The 22,341-nt window shown below is 47.5% G+C and overlaps 1 protein-coding gene across 1 annotated transcript in view; it reads left to right on the top strand.

Moving 5' to 3' along the window:
- Positions 1 to 4,568: 4,568 nt before the first annotated feature.
- LOC141053926 (uncharacterized) overlaps positions 4,569 to 22,341 on the top strand; it is a 93,066-nt gene continuing 75,293 nt past the window's right edge. Inside the window, exon 1 of the mRNA XM_073551096.1 lies at positions 4,569 to 5,102. The gene's annotated coding sequence lies outside the window, so the exon portion shown is untranslated. The remainder of the gene's footprint in view (positions 5,103 to 22,341) is intronic.

Here is a 22,341-nt window from a genome sequence, read left to right as displayed (position 1 = left end):
ACCGGGTAGGCCTCTGGCCATCCAGAGAAGAGATCTACACATACTAGGATATTTGCATACACTCCTACCTTGGTAGCTGTATGTCGTCAATCTGCCGTCTCTGAAACGGGTAGAGAGGCCTAGGTGTCGCTTTCTTAGGGACTTTTACTGTTTTACCTGGGTTGTGCTGTGCACAGATGAGGCATGATTGTACAAGTTTCGCGGCTGCGCAACTGAAGCCAGGAGCGATCCAGAAGGCATCTACCATGGCACACATGTGACTTTTTGAGGTGTGATTGGGGCCATGTGCTGCTTGCGCCATGATTGGGAACAGGGACTTTGGTGGGCACATTTTATCCTTATTCTCCCATACTCCATTTGAGTTCAGCTCAGCTCCCAGTCTCCCCCGGTGTACCTTCTCTGTTTGGGCAGCCTTTTGCTGGAGGGATTTCAGGACATCTAGACCCAATGTGGCTGGAATACGCTGACTCCCCGCCACCGTCCACTGCTCTCTCTAGGCCGCCTTGTGCTATTTTAGCAGCCTCGTTCGCCCTTCTATTGCCCTCTACCTCAACGGAGTCACCTTTGTGTGTGCTTTTACCTTGACAATGCCAACCTGGACTGGTAACATCAATGCCTCCATCAATTGTTTCACCAGCTCTGCATTTTTAATGGGCTTCGAATCTGTGAAAATATTAGCGACTTTACCTGCAGCGGCTCTACACGCCTCAGTGAGTGCCTTCAACTCTGCCTCCTGCGCCGACATGTGAGGAGAGAGTGGTTCCGCTCGGATTACCTCATGTGAGGATACTACTGCATATCCAGTGTAGAATCGTCCATCCTGGTGGTATCTGGGGCCATCTACAAAAAAGAAACTCAAAGTCTGCATTAGGAACAGGTTTTTCATGAATGTGTGCAAACCCAACTGTCTCCTGACTCATCAGTCCTATGCAGACATGTTCATGCGTCATGTCAAAGTATCTTTCCTCACGCGCTAATATGGTCACCAATTCCCCCTTTTCTGAATCCACAGGCAGGAGGGTGGCTGGATTCAGAACGTTACATCTTTTGAGGAGTGACATACTCAGGAATTAGTAGAGCACACTCAAGTCGGAGCTGTCTGGCCATAGACAGATGTTTTGGTTGAACTTGTACGAGTATGGCATGGATGTCATGTGGGGAATAGATTGTCAAAAGAAACGTCAGTGTCATCTCACATGCCTTCCCTATTACGTCTCCACTTTTTTCCTTGTGCTCCAGCATACATGACAGGTCGTCTTATCGTCCTTGTTTGCTCAATTTCTTTAGCTACCTTAAGGAGGTCTTTCGGATCTACATGTCTCCATTCAGGTCTGGCTGTCTGTACTGCGTCTCGTAAGTCTTTGTTCATACCGTCAATGAATGCATCCACCAGTATTCTAACATCAAGTGGGTTTATGCAAATGTACCCCATGTCTGCCCATTTCAGCTGTAACCGTCCAAGGTATATCTCTACCCTCTCTCCTTTTTGCTGTGTCACATTAGTCAGGAGTACAGACTGCTCTGATTGTTCCACTGCAGCCCATTGTCTTAGTGACTCACAGTACGTCTCCCCAGATCGTGCAGATTTATCATCCATGCCCCAAGCCTGATTCTTTGTCACATCTGTGTGTCTTAATTATATGATCTAGTGCGTCACCTGCCTTTAAACTCACCAACCTCTCTAGGTCTGCCCAGGTACACTTATATGTCTGCTGTACTTCCTTTATGTGTCTGTAAAACGGGAATGGTTGGTCTTCAGGGTCAGGCAGCTGCTTCAGCAAAGCTAGCTGGTCAGAGGGGCTCCAGGGATAATACACCTGTATCTTTCTTATTCTAGTCACACTTCTAGGTCCTGATGGGGTTGGCCATCTGATGTCTACTGTCAGCTTACTCCTCAAGGGCCAATGTCCCCACTACCCACTATCCACACTATTATGTCAGCTTCTTATGATCTTGTCTGGATAGGATTTAGTGCAATTCGCTTAGGTCAGTAGCACAGGTCACACAAGTAGCTATTCAGTCTGGGTTTGTCTGAGTCTGACCACAGTGTTTACAAGTCCATCTGTTTTGTCTGGGTCTCTGGTTACACTTTGTCAATCAAACATTCATAATACACCTTCCACACTGCTGCACATTCTCAAGCATCATTTATTCACTTGCTATTTTCTTCCCTTGTCTGTGCCTTTTTGTACATCCAAACATTCACACTCTGGTATTTTTGCCTTTTTCAATATTTGTCCCACTTGTTTTACTGCTTCCTTCCTTCTCTGTCTCTTGTAATTTGACACAATTTGCTATACAAATCAATCACACAACTAGAAGCAGGTTCAAACACATTAATGACCAAGCAATCACTTACAATTCCCTTCTAAATTAGGCACCATATCTTACTTTTAACTTCCAATCTTCAATTAAGTACTGTTGCTTTAAAATGCACAAATCTTTCAGCGCGTACCTTACGGATAGAATTACAGAGAATTTTGAGCACAGCTCACACTCAGCAGAGATAAGAGCGAAGGGAGAAGAAACTACGCAGCGGTATCCTTCACCCCTCCCGTCAGAATGCAGCGTCGTCTTTCACAGAATTCTGTAGTTCTTTAGACTTATCAAAATCAATTTCTACAAAGAAACTCAAAATCACGGGATTTCACTGTAAGGGCAGATAACTGTATAATGAGATTAACCATGCCTTGCCCTTTTTCTGGCCAAATGCATTCAGGAAACTTTACAATGTAATGCCACATATAACACGAACTATATCATTACTCAATTCATTCAGTCTCAGATGTAGATTTGAAATATCTATAACGCATCTGTCCGGGATTCCACCACAACTAGAAAGGTCACAAATCTCTTGACACAAAAATGATGTGTGATGATTCATTCATACGTGCTCATTCACTGATTTTTTTTTTTTTTTTATACTCAATTACTCATCTCTCATCTTATTCAGAGGTTCTCATAGACATATATACAAGGATTCACACAGCCTGCCTATCTTGCACTTTGGATTTGATTAATACTTCTTCCAGGTTCTTTGCTGCACTACTTCCATATCTATCCTCAATTATATCACATAACCGATTTCCTTCTTCAGGTGTCTTTCCCTGACTGTTCCCCATCTTATCTTTTATTCTTATCCTGTCTCTCTTGTTGTCTTCCTGTTAGTCCCCTGCCTTAGGTGGTGTATTGGGTAAGCTCAAGACTAGGCTCTACTATACCTCGTTACCTTCTTCCTAAGGTGCTAACAGGCTAAATGGAGTGTCTGTTCCTCGGTGTACTACGTGTTTCGTGTACTTATATGCTATGTAGCATCCGAACAGAAATACTCCCACAACACACAGGATTGTAAATAAAGTGTCCATCTACTGGGGTTCTTCAGTCATATCCTGTCACAGGCTCATTTCACGGTCCTGTGCTCATTCGGTCACACTCTTATCTGTCACAAGCTTTATTCGTAAAGGGTGTTGATTTAAGCTTAGGCGGTGACCTCCCCGAAAGGACGCTGTCACATGACCCAGTTAGGCAATATCACCACTCTTTGAACGAATACCTACTGTGCAGCTTATTTGTCTACTTTTCACAGTCCTTCAAATCAAGGCAGTCACTCAACAACCTCCTCTATTCCTAGTGCAGAACCGTCTATTGTGAAAAACTTGTCCGTCCGGGCTGCGCAGTATGAACTGTTCACCCAGCCTTATATTCCGTAATGTCAGACCTCTCCCATTTTGATTTGCATCAGCTCTTTTTCTAAAAATAGCTGTGCACACACAGAACCTACAGTAACCTCTCATTCGAGCAGAAATTACATATGCGTGTCACACCCGATTTCCTCAGAGTTCTTATATGGACCTGATTTTACGGCCCCCTCCTCTACTAGATTCCCCTTTATACGGACCTTTGTTATAATGATAGATTATGAAGAGCAGAGAAGAGAAAAATTGATCTCTTACCTGGCCAGGTGTTTAGGTCTGCTGTTCACAATTTCATCAGTAACTGGTGTGGTCTGTAGATCGGGTAGTCTTGGAGAGGTGCCTATATCAGGTCCCTGTTCGGGCGCCAGGAAACTGTCGGGATCCCTCAGATTACTCTTTCATCTGAAGGACCGATGTTCTTAGGTGTGAAGCACCATATGTCTCTAATCAATTGCTCCGTCGAGAAGGATAACACAGACACCAGCTGTATAAAACCACTCGGGATGCCTCTCAAGACGCCTCTGGCTTATCAGTTAGGCTTCCGTCTTTTATAGTAAAGAATTTAGACATTTACAGACATGCGCAGTACAAATGATTTTACAACTTGTTTTCTACAAAGAAAGTCACTTAGGCGAAAAAGCAGAGGTATTTGACCTTGGTTCACAAGGGAGATGTCTGAGACATCTCCTCGAAGAACAGATAAGGTTTTAAACAAGAGAATGCAACATAGACAGAACTCAATTTAACTCCTTCAGTTCCTATCAGCTTTTTCTTCAGATTTATCAAATGCAAAACAGAAACTCACTTATTGTTTTTATATGTTATTTTGCGGTAAAAGTGACGACAGCGATTTATTCTTCGGGTCAGTATGATTATAGCGGTAAAACATTTATATCTTTTTACGCTTTGCTACTTTTACACATTAAAATCATATTTTGCAAAAATAAATGAGTTTCTCCGCCGCCTCCTTCTGAGAGCTGCGTCTTTGTGTGTCGCTGAATGGCCGTATTGGGGCTTGTGGGGCGATTTGGCGGTTTCGTGTGTGGATTATATCATTTCTGTCCTTCCATATCACTGTGGACGCCGTTTTCTTATATTGCTGGTGTTGTTGTCGCCTCTGTGTGAACATTTTACCTCAGCACTGCTGCTGGCTCAGGGCAGTGTTCCCTTATCCAACATGGCTGCCGCGGCGTCAGTCGCCCTATGAGCAGCACTGACCGGGTCCTGAGGTGCTGAGGAGAGTCCTATGGCCGGGGCTGGTGATGTCATGGCCGGGGGTCTCCCAGGCTCGGCTCACGCCCCTCTCTGTCTAGTGGCCCCTTCCCCCTCAGTTTGGCCTCGTGTTCCTACCTCCAGGCCTCTCTTCTGCTGAGCCCCCGACCACTTGTCTTCCGGCGTCAGGGCTTGGTGAGTGTTCTCACGGTGCGGCTTCTCACACTGCTCGCCTTCCCTTCCTGCGGTTGTGTTCCTCTCACTGTCTGCACAGCTGATGTCGCTCTGTCTGGTGGCGCTGACCTCTGTCCACACAGTCACTATGGAGCCGCCATCCACACTGGCTTGTAGTCTGTGCCCCGGGTGCCATGTCTTCTGCTGAGGAGGCTCCGGAGGAGGACGGTCCCCAGGATCAGTGCGAGCCTCGTCCTCTGTCTATAGAAGGGCCGAGAGTTACTGGACAGGCGCCTTGAAAAAGTCTTCATTCCCCGGGAACTTCTCCTCAGCTCTCACATTACACCCACAAACCTCTATGGATTCTATTGGGATTTTCTATGATACAAAGAAAAGGAAATAATACAGGAAGGATTAAGAATTATTCTACAACTATAAACCCGAACATTGTGCCGTGCATTAGTATTCAGCCCCATAGTCAGTGCTTCATAGGACCACCTTACCCTGCAGTCTTCTGGGGTCTGTCTCTCCACCTTTCTCTGCAGTCTTTTGGAGTCTGTCTCTCCTTTCTCTGGAGTCTTTTGGGGTCTGTCTCTCCATTCTCTGGAGTCTTTTGGGGTCTGTCTCTCCATTCTCTGGAGTCTTTTGGGGTCTGTCTCTCCACATTTCTCTGCAGTCTTTTGGGGTCTGTCTCTCCTTTCTCTGCAGTCTTTTGGAGTCTGTCTCTCCTTTCTCTGCAGTCTTTTGGGGTCTGTCTCTCCTTTCTCTGGAGTCTTTTGGGGTCTGTCTCTCCTTTCTCTGCAGTCTTTTGGGGTCTGTCTCTCCTTTCTCTGCAGTCTTTTGGGGTCTGTCTCTCCTTTCTCTGGAGTCTTTTAGGCCTGTCTCCACCTTTTGGGGTCTGTCTCTCCTTTCTCTGCAGTCTTTTGGGGTCTGTCTCTACACATTTCTCTGCAGTCGTTTGGTGTCTGTCTCTCCACCTTTCTCTGCAGTCTTTTGGGGTCTGTCTCTCCTTTCTCTGCAGTCTTTTGGGGTCTGTCTCTCCTTTCTCTGCAGTCTTTTGGAGTCTGTCTCTCCTTTCTCTGGAGTCTTTTAGGCCTGTCTCCACCTTTTGGGGTCTGTCTCTCCTTTCTCTGCAGTCTTTTGGGGTCTGTCTCTCCTTTCTCTGCAGTCTTTTGGGGTCTGTCTCTCCTTTCTCTGGAGTCTTTTAGGCCTGTCTCCACCTTTTGGGGTCTGTCTCTCCTTTCTCTGCAGTCTTTTGGTGTCTGTCTCTCCTTTCTCTGCAGTCATTTGGGGTCTGTCTCTCCTTTCTCTGCAGTCTTTTGGGGTCTGTCTCTCCTTTCTCTGGAGTCTTTTAGGCCTGTCTCCACCTTTTGGGGTCTGTCTCTCCTTTCTCTGCAGTCTTTTGGGGTCTGTCTCTCCTTTCTCTGCAGTCTTTTGGGGTCTGTCTCTCCTTTCTCTGGAGTCTTTTAGGCCTGTCTCCACCTTTTGGGGTCTGTCTCTCCTTTCTCTGCAGTCATTTGGGGTCTGTCTCTCCTTTCTCTGCAGTCTTTTGGGGTCTGTCTCTCCTTTCTCTGGAGTCTTTTAGGCCTGTCTCTCCACCTTTTGGGGTCTGTCTCTCCTTTCTCTGCAGTCTTTTGGGGTCTGTCTCTCCTTTCTCTGCAGTCTTTTGGGGTCTGTCTCTCCACATTTCTCTGCAGTCATTTGGGGTCTGTCTCTCCACATTTCTCTGCAGTCTTTTGGGGTCTGTCTCTCCACCTGAGGCTGAGTGCACACGTGCTTTTTGGTCCTGCGGATTTCTTCCATTTTTGATGCGGTTTTCCCCCTGCGGATTTGGTGACAGGGGAGATGGAAAACCGCACAAAAGAAGTAACATGCTGCGGATTTTGTATCGCGGAAAAATCCGCAGCGTCTGCACAGCGGTTTTTTTTTTACATTGATTTTAAGGCTACTGTACATCACAATGCAGAAACGCAACGTTTCTGCGCGGTAAAATCCGCTGCGGAACCGCTGCAAATCTGCATCGTGTGCACACAGCCTGACTCTGGAGTCTTTTGGGGTCTGTCTCTCCCACCTCTCTCTGCAGTCTTTTGGGGTCTGTCTCTCCCACCTTTCTCTGCAGTCTTTTGGGGTCTGTCTCTCCCACCTTTCTCTGCAGTCTTTTTGGGTCTGTCTCTCCTTTCTCTGCAGTCTTTTGGGGTCTGTCTCTCCTTTCTCTGCAGTCTTTTGGGGTCTGTCTCTCCACCTTCCTTTGCAGTCTTTTGGGGTCTGTCTCTCCCCCTTTCTCTGCAGTCTTTTGGGGTCTGTCTCTCCCCTTTTGCTGAAGTCTTTTGGGGTCTGTCTCTCATCTTCTTTTGGGGTCTGTCTCTCCCCAGTTTGGGGTCTGTCTCTCCTTTCTCTGCAGTCTTTTGGGGTCTGTCTCTCCTTTCTCTGCAGTCTTTTGGAGTCTGTCTCTCCTTTCTCTGGAGTCTTTTAGGCCTGTCTGTCCACCTTTTGGGGTCTGTCTCTCCTTTCTCTGCAGTCTTTTGGGGTCTGTCTCTCCACATTTCTCTGCAGTCTTTTGGGGTCTGTCTCTCCACATTTCTCTGCAGTCTTTTGGGGTCTGTCTCTCCACCTGAGGCTGAGTGCACACGTGCTTTTTGGTCCTGCGGATTTCTTCCATTTTTGATGCGGTTTTCCCCCTGCGGATTTGGTGACAGGGGAGATGGAAAACCGCACAAAAGAAGTAACATGCTGCGGATTTTGTATCGCGGAAAAATCCGCAGCGTCTGCACAGCGGTTTTTTTTTTACATTGATTTTAAGGCTACTGTACATCACAATGCAGAAACGCAACGTTTCTGCGCGGTAAAATCCGCTGCGGAACCGCTGCAAATCTGCATCGTGTGCACACAGCCTGACTCTGGAGTCTTTTGGGGTCTGTCTCTCCCACCTCTCTCTGCAGTCTTTTGGGGTCTGTCTCTCCCCCTTTCTCTGCAGTCTTTTGAGGTCTGTCTCTCCCACCTTGCTCTGCAGTCTTTTGAGGTCTGTCTCTCCACCTTCCTATGCAGTCTTTTGGGGTCTGTCTCTCCCTCCTTTCTCTGCAGTCTATAGGGGTCTGTCTCTCCACCTTTCCCTGCAGTCTTTTGGGGTCTGTCTCTCTCCCTTTCTCTGCAGTCTTTTGGGGTCTGTCTCTCTCACCTTTCTCTGCAGTCTTTTGGGGTCTGTCTCGCCCACCTTTCTCTGCAATCTTTTGGCATCTGTCTCTCCCACATTTCTCTGCAGTCTTTTGGGGTCTGTCTCTCCTTTCTCTGCAGTCTTTTGGGGTCTGTCTCTCCTTTCTCTGCAGTCTTGTGGGGTCTGTCTCTCCACCTTTCCCTGCAGTCTTTTGAGGTCTGTCTCTCCCAACTTTGCCTGCAGTCTTTTGGGGTCTGTCTCTCCCGCTTTCTCTGCAGACTTGTGGGGTCTGTCTCTCCACCTTTCCCTGCAGTCTTTTTTTTGGGGTCTGTCTCTCCACCTTTCTCTGCAGTCTTTTGGAGTCGGTCTCTTCTTACTCTGCAGTCTTTTGGGGTCTGTCTCTCCTTTCTCTGCAGTCTTTTGGGGTCTGTCTCTCCACCTTTCTCTGCAGTCTTTTGGGGTCTGTCTATCCACCTTTCTCTGGAGCCTTTTGGGGTCTGTCTCGCCACTTTTCTCTGCAGTCTTTTGGGGTCTGTCTCTCCACCTTTTTCTTGAGTCTTTTGGGGTCTGTCTCTCCCACCTTTCTCTGCAGTCTTTTGGGGTCTGTCTCTCCCACCTTTCTCTGCAGTCTTTTGGGGTCTGTCTCTCCCCCTTTCTCTGCAGTCTTTTGGCGTCTGTCTCTTCCTTCTTTCTCTGCAGTCTTGTGGGGTCTCTCTCTCTTTTCTCTGCAGTCTTTTGTGGTCTGTCTCTCCCACCTTTCTCTGCAGTCTTTTGGGGTCTGTCTCTCCACCTTTCTCTGCAGTCTTGTGGGATCTCTCTCCCTCTTTTCTCTGCAATCTTTTGGGGTCTGTCTCTCCCACCTTTCTCTGCAGTCTTTTGGGGTCTGTCTCTCCCCCTTTCCCTGCAGTCTTTTGGGGTCTGTCTCTACCCCTTTCTCTGCAGTCTTTTGGCATCTGTCTCTTCCTTCTTTCTCTGCAGTCTTGTGGGGTCTGTCTCTCCCTCTTTTCTCTGCAGTCTTTTGGGGTCTGTCTCTCCCACCTTTCTCTGCAGTCTTTTTGGGTCCGTCTCTCCCACCTTTCTCTGCAGTCTTTTGGTGTCTCTCTCTCCACCTTTCTCTGCAATCTTTTGGGGTCTGTCTCTCCCACCTTTCTCTGCAGTCTTTTGGGGTCTGTCTCTCCACCTTTCTCTGCAGTCTTTTGGGGTCTGTCTCTCCACCTTTCTCTGCAGTCTTTTGGGGTCTGTCTCTCCACCTTTCTCTGCAGTCTTTTGGAGTCTGTCTCTCCTTTCTCTGCAGTCTTTTGGGGTCTGTCTCTCCTTTCTCTGGAGTCTTTTGGGGTCTGTCTCTCCACATTTCTCTGCAGTCGTTTGGTGTCTGTCTCTCCCACCTTTCTCTTCAATCTTTTGGTGTCTGTCTCTCCTTTCTCTCCAGTCTTTTGGGGTCTGTCTCTCCTTTCTCTGCAGTCTTTTGGAGTCTGTCTCTCCTTTCTCTGGAGTCTTTTAGGCCTGTCTGTCCACCTTTTGGGGTCTGTCTCTCCTTTCTCTGCAGTCTTTTGGGGTCTGTCTCTCCACCTTCCTTTGCAGTCTTTTGGGGTCTGTCTCTCCCCCTTTCTCTGCAGTCTTTTGGGGTCTGTCTCTCCCCTTTTGCTGAAGTCTTTTGGGGTCTGTCTCTCCCCAGTTTGGGGTCTGTCTCTCCTTTCTCTGCAGTCTTTTGGGGTCTGTCTCTCCTTTCTCTGCAGTCTTTTGGAGTCTGTCTCTCCTTTCTCTGGAGTCTTTTAGGCCTGTCTGTCCACCTTTTGGGGTCTGTCTCTCCCACCTTTCTCTGCAGTCTTTTTGGGTCTGTCTCTCCTTTCTCTGCAGTCTTTTGGGGTCTGTCTCTCCTTTCTCTGCAGTCTTTTGGGGTCTGTCTCTCCACCTTCCTTTGCAGTCTTTTGGGGTCTGTCTCTCCCCCTTTCTCTGCAGTCTTTTGGGGTCTGTCTCTCCCCTTTTGCTGAAGTCTTTTGGGGTCTGTCTCTCCCCAGTTTGGGGTCTGTCTCTCCTTTCTCTGCAATCTTTTGGGGTCTGTCTCTCCTTTCTCTGCAGTCTTTTGGGGTCTGTCTCTCCTTTCTCTGCAGTCTTTTGGGGTCTGTCTCTCCACATTTCTCTGCAGTCTTTTGGGGTCTGTCTCTCCACATTTCTCTGCAGTCTTTTGGGGTCTGTCTCTCCACATTTCTCTGCAGTCTTTTGGGGTCTGTCTCTCCACCTGAGGCTGAGTGCACACGTGCTTTTTGGTCCTGCGGATTTCTTCCATTTTTGATGCGGTTTTCCCCCTGCGGATTTGGTGACAGGGGAGATGGAAAACCGCACAAAAGAAGTAACATGCTGCGGATTTTGTATCGCGGAAAAATCCGCAGCGTCTGCACAGCGGTTTTTTTTTTACATTGATTTTAAGGCTACTGTACATCACAATGCAGAAATGCAACGTTTCTGCGCGGTAAAATCCGCTGCGGAACCGCTGCAAATCTGCATCGTGTGCACACAGCCTGACTCTGGAGTCTTTTGGGGTCTGTCTCTCCCACCTTTCTCTGCAGTCTTTTGGGGTCTGTCTCTCCCACCTTTCTCTGCAGTCTTTTGGGGTCTGTCTCTCCCCCTTTCTCTGCAGTTTTTTGGCATCTGTCTCTTCCTTTCTCTGCAGTCTTGTGGGGTCTATCTCCCTCTTTTCTCTGCAGTCTTTTGGGGTCTGTCTCTCCCACCTTTCTCTTCAGTCTTTTTGGGTCCGTCTCTCCCACCTTTCTCTGCAGTCTTTTGGTGTCTGTCTCTCCACCTTTCTCTGCAATCTTTTGGGGTCTGTCTCTCCCACATTTCTCTGCAGTCTTTTGGGGTCTGTCTCTCCCACCTTTCTCTGCAGTCTTTTTGGGTCCGTCTCTCCCACTTTTCTCTGCAGTCTTTTGGTGTCTGTCTCTCCACCTTTCTCTTCAATCTTTTGGGGTCTGTCTCTCCCACCTTTCTCTGCAGTCTTTTGGTGTCTGTCTCTCCCACCTTTCTCTGCAGTCTTTTTGGGTCTGTCTCTCCTTTCTCTGCAATCTTTTGGGGTCTGTCTCTCCCACCTTTCTCTGCAGTCTTTTGGGGTCTGTCTCTCCCCCTTTCTCTGCAGTTTTTTGGCATCTGTCTCTTCCTTCTTTCTCTGCAGTCTTGTGGGGTCTCTCTCCCTCTTTTCCCTGCAGTCTTTTGGGGTCTGTCTCTCCCACCTTTCTCTGCAGTCTTTTTGGGTCCGTCTCTCCCACCTTTCTCTGCAGTCTTTTGGTGTCTGTCTCTCCACCTTTCTCTGCAATCTTTTGGGGTCTGTCTCTCCCACCTTTCTCTGCAGTCTTTTGGGGTCTGTCTCTCCCACCTTTCTCTGCAGTCTTTTTGGGTCTGTCTCTCCTTTCTCTGCAGTCTTTTGGGGTCTGTCTCTCCTTTCTCTGCAGTCTTTTGGGGTCTGTCTCTCCACCTTCCTTTGCAGTCTTTTGGGGTCTGTCTCTCCCCCTTTCTCTGCAGTCTTTTGGGGTCTGTCTCTCCCCTTTTGCTGAAGTCTTTTGGGGTCTGTCTCTCATCTTCTTTTGGGGTCTGTCTCTCCCCAGTTTGGGGTCTGTCTCTCCTTTCTCTGCAGTCTTTTGGGGTCTGTCTCTCCTTTCTCTGCAGTCTTTTGGAGTCTGTCTCTCCTTTCTCTGGAGTCTTTTAGGCCTGTCTGTCCACCTTTTGGGGTCTGTCTCTCCTTTCTCTGCAGTCTTTTGGGGTCTGTCTCTCCACATTTCTCTGCAGTCTTTTGGGGTCTGTCTCTCCACATTTCTCTGCAGTCTTTTGGGGTCTGTCTCTCCACCTGAGGCTGAGTGCACACATGCTTTTTGGTCCTGCGGATTTCTTCCATTTTTGATGCGGTTTTCCCCCTGCGGATTTGGTGACAGGGGAGATGGAAAACCGCACAAAAGAAGTAACATGCTGCGGATTTTGTATCGCGGAAAAATCCGCAGCGTCTGCACAGCGGTTTTTTTTTTACATTGATTTTAAGGCTACTGTACATCACAATGCAGAAATGCAACGTTTCTGCGCGGTAAAATCCGCTGCGGAACCGCTGCAAATCTGCATCGTGTGCACACAGCCTGACTCTGGAGTCTTTTGGGGTCTGTCTCTCCCACCTTTCTCTGCAGTCTTTTGGGGTCTGTCTCTCCCACCTTTCTCTGCAGTCTTTTGGGGTCTGTCTCTCCCCCTTTCTCTGCAGTTTTTTGGCATCTGTCTCTTCCTTTCTCTGCAGTCTTGTGGGGTCTATCTCCCTCTTTTCTCTGCAGTCTTTTGGGGTCTGTCTCTCCCACCTTTCTCTTCAGTCTTTTTGGGTCCGTCTCTCCCACCTTTCTCTGCAGTCTTTTGGTGTCTGTCTCTCCACCTTTCTCTGCAATCTTTTGGGGTCTGTCTCTCCCACCTTTCTCTGCAGTCTTTTGGGGTCTGTCTCTCCCACCTTTCTCTGCAGTCTTTTTGGGTCCGTCTCTCCCACTTTTCTCTGCAGTCTTTTGGTGTCTGTCTCTCCACCTTTCTCTGCAATCTTTTGGGGTCTGTCTCTCCCACCTTTCTCTGCAGTCTTTTTGGGTCCGTCTCTCCCACTTTTCTCTGCAGTCTTTTGGTGTCTGTCTCTCCACCTTTCTCTGCAATCTTTTGGGGTCTGTCTCTCCCCCTTTCTCTGCAGTCTTTTTGGGTCCGTCTCTCCCACTTTTCTCTGCAGTCTTTTGGTGTCTGTCTCTCCACCTTTCTCTGCAGTCTTTTGGGGTCTGTCTCTCCACCTTTCTCTGCAGTCTTTTGGGATCTGTCTCTCCCACCTTTCTCTGCAGTCTTTTTGGGTCCGTCTCTCCCACTTTTCTCTGCAGTCTTTTGGTGTCTGTCTCTCCACCTTTCTCTGCAGTCTTTTTGGGTCTGTCTCTCCACCTTTCTCTGCAATCTTTTGGGGTCTGTCTCTCCCACCTTTCTCTGCAGTCTTTTTGGGTCCGTCTCTCCCACTTTTCTCTGCAGTCTTTTGGGGTCTGTCTCTCCACCTTTCTCTGCAGTCTTTTGGGGTCTGTCTCTCCACCTTTCTCTGCAGTCTTTTGGGGTCTGTCTCTCCACCTTTCTCTGCAGTTGTGAGGGATGAGGGAGACTCCATTTTGGATTTATTAATTCAGGCCCAGTATATTGTCCAGAGATCTTCCTCCACTTATGAAGTGGCCCCCACCCTTGGGAGAAGTACGGAAATCCCCAAAACAACAGAACTTATGCCAAATGGCCCCCCGTAGGCAGACTGAAATATAAGGCAGCACCCCCCCATAGGCAGACTAATGTAAGGCAGCACCCCCCCATAGGCAGACTGAAATATAAGGCACCACCCCCCGTAGGCAGACTGTAATGTAAGGCAGCACCCCCCCGTAGGCAGACTGTAATGTAAGGCAGCACCCCCCCATAGGCAGACTAATGTAAGGCAGCACCACCCCTCCATAGGCAGTCTGTAATGTAAGGCAGCACTCCCCATAGGCAGACTGAAATATAAGGCACCACCCCCCGTAGGCAGTCTGTAATGTAAGGCAGCACCCCCCCGTAGGCAGTCTGTAATGTAAGGCAGCACCCCCCCATAGGCAGACTAATGTAAGGCAGCACCCCCCCTCCATAGGCAGTCTGTAATGTAAGGCAGCACTCCCCATAGGCAGACTGTAATGTTAGGCAGCACTCACCCCCTTAGGCAGACTGTAATGTAAGGCAGCACCCCCCCGTAGGCAGTCTGTTAGGTAAGGCAGCACCCCCCATAGGCAGACTGTAATGTTAGGCAGCAGCCCCCCCCCCATAGGCAGTCTGTAATGTAAGGCAGCACCCCCCATAGGCAGACTAATGTTAGGCAGCACCCCCCCCATAGGCAGTCTGTAATGTAAGGCAGCACCCCCCATAAGCAGACTGTAATGTTAGGCAGCACCCCCCCCATAGGCAGACTGTAATGTTAGGCAGCAGCCCCCCCCCCATAGGCAGTCTGTAATGTTAGGCAGCACCCCCCCCATAGGCAGACTGTAATGTTAGGCAGCACCCCCCCCATAGGCAGACTGTAATGTTAGGCAGCACCCCCCCCATAGGCAGTCTGTAATGTTAGGCAGCACCCCCCCCATAGGCAGTCTGTAATGTAAGGCAGCACCCCCCATAGGCAGACTGTAATGTTAGGCAGCACCCCCCCATAGGCAGACTGTAATGTAAGGCCCCCCATAGGCAGCCTTTGTATTATAATGCACCTCCATAAAAAAAAAAATACCTCTCTTCCTCCCACCTACTGCGCTGCTCTTATCTCCTGCTCTTCTCCTGACAGCGGGCGCCAGGCAGTGACGTCATTGCACCCACTGTCAGTGTCTGCATCAGATGCTGAGAGGGAGATGATGGGAGAAGGAGCACTCGTCAATGCGTTCAGTTGTATTGGCTGGATGCTGGTGCAAGAAAGCTCTTTTGTGCATGCCACACAAGAGAGTGGTGGGGTCTCTCAAACCATGCTAGGAAGGAAAAAACGGATTAAAAACACATGTGACATGCACAAATATGAACAAGTCGGTAAGACAACGTTCACACCACCCACTAACTGAGACACAACAAAAATACTCTGCAGTAAAATATATGACAGTAATCAGCAAGTGCCAGATAACAAATACAGGGTATTTAGTCGATACGTTTTTTGCAAAAAAATGTATACCAAGCTGCTTCTCCGCAGTCCCATATACCCATCATAATGTACATATCCTCCATCCCATAGTCCCGTGCCCATATACCCATCACACATATCCGCCATCCCATTGTCCCGTGCCCATATACCTGTCATACATATCCTCCACCCCATAGTCCAGTGCCCATATACCCGTCATACATATCCTCCATCCCATAGTCCCGTGCCCATATACCCATCATACATATCCGCCATCCCATAGTCCCATGCCCATATACCCGTCATACTTATCCTCCATCCCATAGTCCAGTGCCCATATACCCATCACACATCCTCCATCCCATAGTCCAGTGCCCATATACCCATCACACATATCCGCCATCCCATAGTCCCGTGCCCATATACCCGTCATACATATCCTCCATCCCATAGTCCAGTGCCCATATACCCATCACACATCCTCCATCCCATAGTCCCGTGCCCATATACCCATCACACATCCTCCATCCCATAGTCAACCATTATGACATCATAATGAGGGGCGGGGCTTGATACACACACACTGTTTCCCCCTTATGTAGATAGGTGCAAAATTGTTTGGTGAATTGGAACGCGCGGGGTTAAAATTTCACCTCACAACATAGCCTAGGACGCTCTCGGGGCCCAGACGTGTGACTTTGCCAAATTTTGTGGCTGTAGCTGTGACGGTGCGGATGCCAATCCCGGACATGGACATACATACACACACACACACACTTGAGATTTATATATTAGATATATATACATAGATAGATATTATATAGCCACACACACACATACATGTATATATATTACATAGTCTCCTTTATTATGTATATTGCTGTCCCTTACACAGTGCCCTCTCTTGTTATGTACAGTACCGTCCCTTACATATCGGATTATATAGAGCCCTGTTTTTTATTACATACCGTCCTGTCTTGTTAGCTGTATAATGCAATGATCGCTGATTAAGCATGGGAAAGCTTCCTTTCTAATGGAGGAGCTGATGGACTGGTAGTTTGGTCACTGGCTCCTCGATCAGCAGTCATTTTATATCTAAAAAGAGAGGGGACTATGTAATAAAAGAGGGCACTGTAAATAACAAAATTAGCAAGAATACACTATGTATGAGACAGCACTATACATAACAGCAGAGGAAGCTATATAATAAGGGACGGCACCATATATAACTAGAGAGGATGGTACGTAATAAGGGATGGTGTTATACATAATAAAAGAGGAAACTATGTAACTAAGGATGGTGTTATACAGAATTAGTGAGTACACTATATACTAAGGGACTGTGATAGACATAGTGAGTACACTATATACTAAGGAACTGTGTTAGACATAGTGAGTACACTATCTAATAAGGGACTGTGTTAGACATAATAAGCGATAATAATGTCTTCCTCCACCTTCCCCTGTTCCTAAGGCCATTATAAGTTCCCCTTCTTCCCATCCCAATCCCCCACACCCCTCATTGTCCTCCTCCACTCGCATCCCATTATTGTCCTCTCCCCCACCTCATCATTGCCCTCTTCACCACCTCCATAATTGTCTTCTCCCCCACGACTATCTTTCCTTTCTACCCCACCACTCCCATCATTGCCCATTCCACCACCTCCATCATTTCCTCCTCCTCCTCCACCATGCCCTTTCCACCACCACCTTCATTGCATTCTCCCCCACCACCCCATCATCATTACTTTTTCCCCCACCACCCCATCATTGCCCTCTCCATCACTCCATCATTGCCTTCGCCTTCACCCCATCACTCCCATCATTGCCTGCTCCATCACCCCATCACTCCCATCATTGCCTGCTCCATCACCCCATCATTGCCTTCTCCCCATCACTCCCATCATTGCCTGCTCCATCACCCCATCACTCCCATCATTGCCTGCTCCATCACCCCATCACTCCCATCATTGTCTGCTCCATCACCCCCATCATTGCCTGCTCCATCACCCCATCACTCCCATCATTGCCTGCTCCATCACCCCATCACTGCCTTCTCCCCATCACTCCCATCATTGCCTGCTCCATCACCCCATCACTCCCATCCTTGCCTGCTCCATCACCCCCATCCTTGCCTTCTCCATCACTCCCATCATTGCCTTCTCCCCATCACTCCCTTCTCCCCATCATTGCCTTCTCCATCACCCCATCACTGCCGTCTCTCCATCACTCCCATCATTGCCTTCTCTCCATCACCCCCATCATGGCCTTCTCCCATTACCCCCTCATGACCTTCTCCCATCACCCCCTCATGGCCTTCTCCCATCACCCCCTCATGGCCTTCTCCCATCACCCCCTCATGGCCTTCTCCCATTACCCCCTCATGGCCTTCTCCCATCACCCCAGGCATCATGGCCTTCTCTCCCCATCACTGTCTTCTCCTCATGTCCCCATCTCCTCCAGGGCCAGGCTAACCTATACACACACAGACATACATACATACATACACAGACATACATACACACACATACATACATACATACATACACAGACATACATACACACACAGACATACATACACACACATACATACATACATACATACACAGACATACATACATACATACATACATACACACACAGACATACATACACACACAGACATACATACACACACAGACATACATACACACACAGACATACATACACACATAGACAGACATACATACACACATAGACAGACATACATACACACACACAGACATACATACACACACACAGACTTACACAGACACATACATATACACACAGACACCACCTCTCACCTGTCCGCAGCATTGCCCGCGCTTCCTCGCTTTGACACAGCAACGGCCGCTGAATGATGACGTCATTCAGTGGCGCGCTACTCTCTGTGTCAGTCAGAGACAGGAAGCAGGACGGGTCCTTGCAGCTCCGCTCCTGCTATTCCCTCTTGCAGGCAGTGGAGCTGCTTGGATCGCTCCCTGGCCGCCGCTACACATGAGGGCAATCTGGCCAGGGGCCTCCCGGAGCCTCGGGCCCGGAGAAAACTGCCAGATTGCCCTCATCATTAGCCGCCCTTCAGGGGCCCCCTAGAGGCTCTGGGCCCCGGTGCAGTGCACCGGTTGAACAGACGGTATGTCCACCCATGTCTGAATCTATGCAATGTGTCTAGGTTGCAACGTCAGGAGTTTAGAAGGCGTAATAAGCTGTGTTTTTTCGGTGGGGACGCCTCTCATACTAGTTCTGTCTGCCTTAAACGAGAAAAGCGTTTTGCTCACACCCTGATCTGTTCCTTGTCTACATTTTCCGCTAAGGCTTTTGTAGATTCAGGAGCAGCTTTGAATCTGATGGATTTGGACTTTGCTAAACCTTGTGGTTTTCCCATGATACCCCTGCGGACTCCTATCCCTTTGAGGGGTATTGATGCTACCCCTTTGGCGGAGAATAAACCCCAGTTTTGGACGCGGGTCGCCCCGGACCAGCAAGAAAATTGTAAATTTTTGGTGTTGCACAATTTGCATGATACTATTGTTCTGGGGTTTCCTTGGTTGCAAACTCATATTCCTGTTTTGGATTGGAAATCTGTGTCTGTGGTGTGTTGGGGTTGTCAATGTGTTCTTAGTGATGCTCCTGTTTTCTCCAACTCTCCCCAGTCTCATGATATTCCTGACTATTTGGCTGATTTTTCTGATGTATTTAGTGAGAGTAAGTCTGCGTCTTTGCCTCTTCATAGGAGTTATGACTGTGCAATTGAGTTAATGCCCGGGTGTAAATTTCCCAAAGGTCGGCTTTTCAACTTATCGGTACCTGAACATGATGCTATGCGATCTTATATCAAGGAGTCATTGGAGAAGGGTCATATTAGACCATCCTCTTCACCTTTAGGTGCTGGGTTTTTTTTGTGGCCAAGAAAGATGGTTCATTAAGGCCATGTATTGACTATCGTTCCCTTAACAAGATCACTGTTAAATATCAGTACCCGTTACCCCTGATTTCTGATTTATTTTGCAGAGTTAAAAGTGCCTGTTGGTTTACCAAGCTTGACCTCAGGGGGGCGTATAATCTTATTCGCACCAAGCATGGGGATGAATGGAAGATGGTGTTTAATACTCCGGAGGGACATTTTGAGTACCTGGTGATGCCTTTTGGGCTCACTAATGCCCCTTCTGTCTTCCAATCTTTTATGAATGATATTTTCCAGGACTTTGTGGATGTTTTTGATCATTTATCTGGATGATATTTTGGTGTTTTCCAGTGATTGGGATTCTCATGTGGAACATGTCCGGACTGTGTTCCGGATTTTAAGGGAAAATTCTCTGTATGAATCGTAGAATCATAGAATCGTAGAGTTGGAAGGGACCTCCTGGGCCATCTGGTCCAACCCCCTGCGCAAAAGCAGGATTCGCTAAATCATCCCAGACAGATGTCTGTCCAGCCTCTGTTTGAAGACTTCTATTGAAGGAGAACTCGCCACTTCTCGTGGCAGCCTGTTCCACTCATTGATCACGCTGTCAAAAAGTTTTTTCTAATATCTAATCTGTGTCTCCTCCCATTCAGTTTCATCCCATTGCTTCTAGTCTTTCCTTGTGCAAATGAGAATAAAGATGATCTTTCTACAATGTGACAGCCCTTTAGATATTTGTAGACAGCTATTAAGTCTCCTCTCAGTCTTCTCTTCTGCAAGCTAAACATTCCCAAATCCTGCAACCTTTCCTCATAAGACAGGGTTTGCAGACCGGTCACCATTCTGGTCGCTCTTTTCTGAACTTGCTCCAGTTTGTTGATGTCTTTTTTAAAATGTGGTGCCCAAAACTGGACACAGTATTCCAGATGACTTCAATAATGACTTCATGTGATCTAGACTGTATGCTTCTGTTAATACTTCCTAGAATTGCATTTGCCTTTTTAGCTGCTGCATCACACTGTTGACTCATATTCAGTCTGTGATCTATTAGTATACCCAAGTCTTTTTCACATGTGCTGTTGCTTAGCCTTATTCCTCCCATTCTATATATGCTTTTTTCATATTTTTTGCCTAGATGTAGTACTTTGCATTTTTCCCTGGTAAAAACCATTCTGTTAGTTGCTGCCCACTGCTCCAGTTTACTTATATCTTTTTGAATCCTCTCTCTCTCTTCTCTAGTATTAGCTATCCCTCCTAGCTTTGTGTCATCAGCAAATGTAATCAGTTTACCTCAATTCCTTCATCTAAATCATTGATCAAGATGTTGAACAATACAGGGCCCAGGACAGAGCCCTGTGGTACCCCACTTGAGACATTCTTCCAACTGGATGTGCAGCCATTTATGACCACTCTTTGGGTCCGATCACTAAGCCAGTTATGAATCCACCTAACAGTTGCCTTGTCCATTCCATGCTTAGCCATTTTTTCTATAAGGATTGTATGAGAGACTTTGTCAAATGCTTTGCTGAAGTCAAGATATACTATATCTACAGCATTTCCCTGATCCACCCAATCAGTGATTCTGTCATAGAAGGAAATTAAGTTAGTCTGACATGACTTAGTAGTTACAAACCCATGCTGACTCTGTTTAATCACTTCATTCTTATCCAGGTACTATACTTACATACATGTTAAGGGATCGAAGTGCCTCTTTGGTGTACAGAGGATTTAATTTTTGGGATTCATTTTGTCCCCGTCTGCTATTGAAATGGACCTGGCCAAGATACAGGCCATTTATGATTGGGTTCAGCCCACTTCTTTGAAGGCTCTCCGGAAGTTTTTGGGTTTTGCTACTTTCTACCATAAATTTATAAGTAATTTTTCTGGTATTGTTAAACCACTGACTGATTTGACCAAAAAGGGCGCTGATGTGGTGAATTAGTCTCCAGAGGCAGTCTCGGCATTTCAGGAGCTTAAGCGGAGATTCACTTCTGCTCTGGTTCTACGGCAAACTGATGTCTCACTCACATTTCAGGTGGAGGTAGATGCTTCTGAGATTGGTGCAGGAGCTGTTTTGTCCCAAAAAGATCCGGTGACTTCTAATGAATCCCTGTGCTTTCTTTTCTCGAAAATTCTCCCCATCTGAACGTAACTATGACGTGGGGAATCGGGAATTGTTGGCCATGAAATGGGCATTTGAAGAGTGGAGACATTGGTTGGAGGGAGCTAGACATCAAGTTGTGGTCCTCACCGACCACAAGAATTTGATTTACCTTGAGTCAGCCAAGCGCTTGAATCCTAGACAGGCTAGGTGGGCCTTGTTTTTCACGCATTTTAATTTTGTGGTCTCTTTTCTTCCAGGCACTAAGAATGTTAAGGCGGACGCTCTTTCTAGGAGTTTCTTTGCGGACTCTCTTGATGTAACCGAACCTACTACCATTCTAAATGAGGATGTAGTTCTTTTCGCCATCTCACCCGATTTGAGACGTACCCTGGAGGAATTTCAGGAGGACAGACCTGAACGTTGCCCTAAGGGAAAATTGTATGTCCCTGACCAGTGGAGGAAAAGAGTAATGTCTGAAATTCATTGCTCCGCGTTGGCTGGTCATCCAGGTATTTTTGGTACCAGAGATTTGGTGAGTCGGGTCTTTTTGGTGGCCTGCCTTGTCTCATGATGTCAGGAATTTTGTGCAGTCCTGTGGGACTTGTTCTCGATCCAAGCCTTGTTCTCTTTCTTGTGGGTTGTTGATGCCCCTGCTGGTGCCCAGGAGGCCATGGACCCATATCTCAATGGATTTTATTTCCGATCTTCCTGTCTCTCAGAGAATGACTGTTATCTGGTTGATCTGTGATAGATTTTCTAAGATGGTCCATCTTGTACCACTCCCAAAGTTGCCATCTTCTTCTGAGTTGGTGCCCTTCTTCTTACAACAGGTGGTTCGGTAGCACGGGATTCCTGAAAACATTGTGTCGGACAGAGGAGTTCAGTTTGTTTCCAGATTTTGGAGAGCTTTTTGTTCCAAACTGGGAATTCAGTTATCTTTCTCCTCTGCATTTCATCCTCAGACCAATGGGCAGACCAAGAGAACAAACCAGACTTTGGAGTCCTACTTGAGATGTTTCATATCTGCTGATCAGGATGGCTGGATCTCATTTTTGCCCTTGGCCGAATTCGCGCTAAATAATAGGGCTAGTTCTGCCACTTCGCTGTCGCTTTTTTTGTAACTTTGGGTTTCCTCCTCGATTTTCCTCAGGGCAGGTGGAATCTTCGACCTGCCCAAGTGTGGACTCTGTGGTTGAGAGAATGCAGCAGATTTGGGACCGAGTGGTGGATAAGTTGTCCCACTCCCAGGAGAAAGCCCAACGGTTTTCTAACCGGTATAGGACCATTGGTCCCCGGTTTAAAGTGGGTGATATGGTTTGGTTGTCTTCAAAGAATATTCCTATGAAGGTTGCGTCTCTAAAATTCAAGCCAAGATTCATTGGTCCTTATAAGATTCTGGAGATCCTTAATCCCGTTTCTTTCCGATTGGCTCTT

Source organism: Dendrobates tinctorius, unplaced genomic scaffold, assembly GCF_039654945.1.
Source record: "Dendrobates tinctorius isolate UK_male_01 unplaced genomic scaffold, ASM3965494v1 ptg000173l, whole genome shotgun sequence".
NCBI lineage: Eukaryota > Metazoa > Chordata > Amphibia > Anura > Dendrobatidae > Dendrobates > Dendrobates tinctorius.
This window is presented reverse-complemented; position numbering and strand designations above follow the sequence as displayed.